Consider the following 5,993-nt stretch of genomic DNA (forward strand, 5'->3'; position numbering starts at 1 on the left):
TTATGTATTCATTCATTTATTCATTCACTTATTATCCACAGTTACATAGTATACATAATCTATTTTATAAGACACTGAAATATAGAGAGTTATAATATTCACTCTCCATGAAAACAAGCATCCGGTCTCATAGGTAATAAAATCAAACAAAAACTAAGGTACTTGGTAAGCACGAACTTGTTCCCCAAAAACATCTCTGCCCCCACTTCTTCATGTGATCCCTGATAGCAAGGTTTACATATTATTTTTCTTTTTTAGCCTAAATGTTAATATCATGCCTGACTTCTGTAAGAAACTAAATAAATTTTTGCATTCTTCAAAATTTAATATTTTGTTCTAACTAAATTAATTTTAACTCCTCATCATAAATAATCTGTGAGTTTCTTAAGTACTAGTAAAGCTAAATGTCATTTGTCTTTATTAACTCTTCATGTTTACTGGGCCACTTTAATCAATATAATCATGACAGAAAAACAGGATGTCCGCCCCTTGGATGTTTTTCTATGAAAATATCTGATGCTAATATTTTATATTTTCTAAATAAAATCATGATTATTATAATTACTTATGAATTTATTTATATATTGCATCACTACATCATCTTAGGGTTGAGTGTTCTCTTAAATATTGAATTGATTTTTCAGAAGCCAGTGCTAGAGCCCAGTAAGTGGACATTTGGCCACTTGCCCAGTGGCTTCATATTAGCGTGCACTTGATGAGTGAAAATGAAAAAAGGAGCATGGTTTACTGATGGTTGGTTGATTTATTTCTTATTCTTGTGCTGTCTACTTAGTTGTTTAAATGTGGTTACTAATAATCAACATGCTTTGACTGACAAATGGTACCTTGAATAATGCAGTTTGAAAAGGAACAATTTCTTTTAGCACCTAGAATGTCAGAGACACTGTGTTGGGCACTACAGAGATTTTTTTAAAAGATATATTGCATATGTCTTGTATGTTAATATTGTGCAGATATATAACCTGAAATATTTCTGAGATATTAGCAAAAGATCTTATAGCCCCACCATGAATTTCATTTGCTCTGAAGCTTTATAATTTGAAAATCTCAGAGAGACTAATAATGAGACTATTTTGTATAAAACCCAGCAAGTCCTGGATCTTTTTCATTTAAATTTCTTCCTTTAGCTTACCTCTACTCTCCCATATTTTACAATAAGCAGCAAGAAGAAGCTAGTGGCAATTTCAATATGCCTGAAAATCTTAGCTAGATCATCCTATCCATTAGGATTATTTTCAACTTTCCTTTTGGCCACAGGGCACAATATTGGGAAAATTTTGCTACTATATAACAAAGATAATATTTCCTTCAGCTGTCCATAGCATTTTCCTCACTTTTTTTCAGCCTTCACTAGCAGCTTCCTTGAGGGCTAATCAAACTTCTACTAACGGTCTCTTTATGATCCTTTAAATTTTTTCTCAGACTTTCTTCAATGTCCCTCCATTTGTTTTGCACCTGCATCCTGATCATGAGGCCACATGTTATGGGCTGTGTTAGCTCGGTGCCCTACTCCTAATACAAAAATCTGGTCACTATGACTGCATAACAAGCTGGTACAAAGCTTAGTGGTATAAAGTAACCCTATATTATGGCCCAGGTTTTTCTGGGTCAGGATTTCAAACAGGACACATAGGAAAAGTCTCATCTCTGCACACTCTACTTCAGCTAGAGCTGCTCAAAGACTAGACCTGAAATCATATGAAGACTCACGTATCTGTCAGGTGATGGTGGGAAGACTCAAACAGCAGAAGCCTGGAAAAGCTGAGTTGCTCAGCACTTCATGCTGCTTGTAAGCACCCTAGCATGGTGCCTTCGGGGAAGCCACACTGCTCACATGTTGGCTCAGGACTCTGCAGCACGTTTTGAAGGAGAGGTAGGCAAAAGCTGTGTCGCCTTTTCCAATCTAGACTAAGAAGTCATAGAGCATGACTTCTGCCACTTTCTATTAACTAGAATAAGTCACTGGCTTGGGACCATATTTTCAGAAAAAAGGATTAGACTCCGTATCTTGTGGCAGATATGTGAAAAAATGTCAAACAGGGCAGATATGTCAAAGAAATGTCAAAGAATTTGGAAACATGCATAAAACCAAGACATATGGGTATAATATGGAAAAAAATTAAAAAGAACATTTTAAGAGAGAGAATGCAGAATTACAGGACACAGCATGGAAAATCATGGCCCATAATGTGGATCGATGACATCACAATTTGGCTGCACCTTGCATGCCCTTTGAGAAGTCTTAAGATATATGATCAGAAATTTTGGTAGTATTATACAATATCTCTCTTACCAATCCTACTATTTCTCATTCCCCAGAGCTTAACCTATTTTTCGCTCCACCTGTGGGTCACTTGTATGTATGTCCACAAATCAAGCCTACCTGAAAACAGAAGATACTCCCTGATGTGTGAGTATCTATTTCTCCTGTTTCCCTCCTGTGTTATGAGTTGTTGAGACTGATTCCCTGACCCTTGAGTCTCAGTTCTTGTACATGGACTCCTGCTTTTATTTCCATTGCATCATTTTCTGGAAAAATTTTATTCAGAATTATGTTATCTATAGGCATGGTAGGCTCTCAGATCAGACTTCTAAGAAGGGGGTCCGGGACCAGTGCAGGCCTCAGGCAGTTTGAACAGTTTAACTGCATACATGGATATCAGACCAAATCATACAATTTACATTAACAATATGAATGACAAAATTAAAAAAGAAGAATTGAAGAGATCCCTATACACCCTGTTTTCTCAGTTTGTCCATGTGGTAGATATTGTAGCTTTAAAGACCATGAAGATGAGGGAGCAAGCCTTTGTTATTTTTAAGGAACTGGGCTCATCCACAAATGCCTTGAGACAGTTACAAGGATTTCCATTTTATGGTAAACCAATGCGAATCCAGTATGCAAAAACAGACTTCTAAGAAGGGAAAGTAGTTTCAGTGGAGAGCGGAGGAAAAAAGGCAGTTAATGCTTATTAAGTTCATTCTCTAAAGTAGACACTGTTAGATACTATATATTCATGGGTTAGATCCCTTTATCAAGGCTGAGAAACAGGGAAGCGAGTCCATCTCCTGTGTATGGCTGGGTGGGACTGGGATACCAAAAAAACAGGCTGGATTAATATTAAAGGCTGTAGTCTCAGAGAAGATTAGCATGGTCCCTGAGCAAGGACGACACAAAAATTTGTGAAGCATTCCATATTAAAAAAAAAAAAAAAGGCTATAGTCTCTGCAAGGATCATATCCAAATGAGATATAGGAGATACTCTAGGTCACAAAGACTGGATAAAATGGGGAGATGTTTGTACTAGGTGTGTGTGAATGTGTGTGCATGTATCTGTAGTTTACTAAACTTTAAATTTCACAAACATTGCTGGTCTCATATTCATATCTCCAGTGCCCAGTTCTAAGTTTCAATACATTTTTGTGGAATTGGAAAAGAGTTATTAGGTACATGGGTGCTGGTTTAGAGAAAAATAAAGGGAAAAAGGATATATGTAGGGAAGCCAGACACAAGACAATGCTTAAATTTTAAATAAAATCTAAATCTTAACTGCTGTGAGTATTGGGCCCCTATTTTTAGGATTGCTTCAAAAAGTCAGGAGAACCACGGCTGTGGTTTTCAGGACTGTAGTTCCTATAAACAAGCAGGGAGATGACACTTCATGAAAGATCATAGTCCTTGCCCTTTTCTTGTCATTCTCCTTAAAAACTAACTTCTTTTAGAAGACTGGGGTCCTGTTTCTTATGGATAGAACCAAACACAGGTAGAGCAGGACATTACTCTTTCCAGCTTCTTGCTATAATTGTGTGCTTAAAAAATGAGAACCCTTTACTTATCCGTTGCATTCCTCTATTCCACTGTTGATCTGGACTGAATCCAGAGATTGCAGTAATTCTTAGGTACACAGAGAGATCTGGGCTCTTTCCTCAGCCTCAAAAATTGAATAACCAAGGTGAGTTATAGAAAGATGTGAGACTTCACACAAAGGAGAAATCATATCATAGCAGATATGACAGATGGCAAGCTGTTACAATTTCCCTTCTCTAGGACACACAGCTAGATTCCATTTCTCAGGCTCCCTTGTAGTAAGGTGTGCCCACGTGACCAGGTCTAGTCAATAGACTGTAATTTGTAACAAAGCCCCTCCCAGTTTGATTTTGTCTGACACACTCTTCTTAGGAGGGTATTGGACATGGCAAAATCAAAAATGGAAGGTGACTGGGATGCTGTATTGTTACCAGGAGGAGAGTTGCCTAAATAATCAGAATCTCTTTTTGAGAATTTATAAGTAAGCTTATAGGGGATCCCTGGGTGGCTCAGCTGTTTGGCGCCTGCCTTTGGCCCAGGGTGCGATCCTGGAGACCTGGGATCGAATCCCACATCGGGCTCCCGGTGCATGGAGCCTGCTTCTCCCTCTGCCTGTGTCTCTGCCTCTCTCTCTCTCTCTCTCTGTGACTATCATAAATAAAAATTAAAAATATATATATATTATAAGTAAGCTTATATTATGTAATGTTTCTGAAATTTGAGGGTGTATCTTTTTTTTTTGAGGGTATATTTTTTACATCAGCTCCCATACCCTTAACTGAAAAGGAGGTGTTCTTGGGCTAGGAAAGCTAAATACATAACTTTTAACCTCATTGAGCTTTTAATATAATCTGGGAAGATAAGCATGACTATCAGACAAAGTTAATGCTAAGGGGTATTAATATATAAAAATGAGCCCAAGTTCTGTAGATAAATATCACTGTATGTTTGATTTGTTGGTAAGATAAAATATTAGCTGCATTTTGAAAAATTGGTAGTTCTTTTAAGTAAGAAAAAAGGATAGGAAGAGTATTTGAGGATGTGGTACTGAGGAAGGCAACTAACAAGAAGGGATGTGTAATTCGGAAGACTGTAAACCCACAAGGCTGGCTAGAGCTTATAGTGTGTGCAAGATATTAAAGATGAGTATGGATATAAAGGTATATTAGGAACAGATTTCAGAGATGTGTTAAGACGAGATGGAGTATTTGTAATTTATATGAGATAAAAATGAATTTTTAGATAGGATTGAAATGGTGAAGGCAAGATTTTGGAAAAGGTAAGGCATGGGATAACTGGCATCTAGAATGCCAGTGAGAAGAATATTGAAATACTTGTAATATTGGCAAAAAATGCCTAAACTAAGACAATAACAATAAGAATAAAAATGCAGGACACTGAGGCATCTGGTGACTCAATCGATCGAGTGTCTGACTCTTGATTTAAGCAGGTCATAATCTCAGGGTAATGAGATTGAGCCTCATATTGGGCTCCACGCTCAGAAAGGAGTCTGCTTGAAATTCTCTCTTTCTCCCTTTCCCCTTGCCTCTCCTTCCCACTCTCTTTCTCTTTCTCTAAAATAAATAAATGAAATTTTTTTAACAATGCAGAACACTTCCTCTTTGGGCTATGTGGAGTGGTGTGTGAGACCAAGGCTCCCACCGTCAGCAAGTACAACACTTGGGAAAAAGTGTGGGAAGCAACTGATTCAGGCATCAGACAAGAGACACAACAAGCAGTGGTTCCCATGATAAGGAAAACTTGTGCTCCAGGAGTGCCAGGGCTCTCTGCCTAAGGATACTTTATCAACCATGGCATAGAAGAAGAAGAAAGTAGTATGGCTAAAGAAGCAGAGGCAGAAATCAGAGAATGCAGCTGCTGATGGAATTTGTGGAACGAAGCATACGAGACGAGGGAGCTCCCCAGAGGAAGGACTTGATGAATCTATATGGAAGTCCCTTCAAAACACGACTTATCAATGTTAATTCAAGAAGGAAGACAAAAATCTGCATGGCTCTCTGTCCATAGAAAAATAAAGCTCATTACCAAAATTTTCACAAAAATAATTTCAGCCTCAGGTGATTTAATTGGTGACTATTGGTGAATTCTATCAACATTAGAAAGGAGATAACACCAGACATAAAAATTCTTTCAGATGGTAGAG

The 5,993-nt window shown here is 37.6% G+C and overlaps 1 pseudogene; it reads left to right on the forward strand.

Annotated features, from left to right (window-relative positions):
• The first annotated feature begins 3,156 nt into the window (after positions 1-3,156).
• Positions 3,157-3,224, forward strand: LOC140636106 (U6 spliceosomal RNA; annotated as a pseudogene).
• Positions 3,225-5,993: the final 2,769 nt, after the last annotated feature.

The sequence above is a fragment of the Canis lupus genome, chromosome 6 (assembly GCF_048164855.1).
Source record: "Canis lupus baileyi chromosome 6, mCanLup2.hap1, whole genome shotgun sequence".
Classification (NCBI taxonomy): domain Eukaryota; kingdom Metazoa; phylum Chordata; class Mammalia; order Carnivora; family Canidae; genus Canis; species Canis lupus.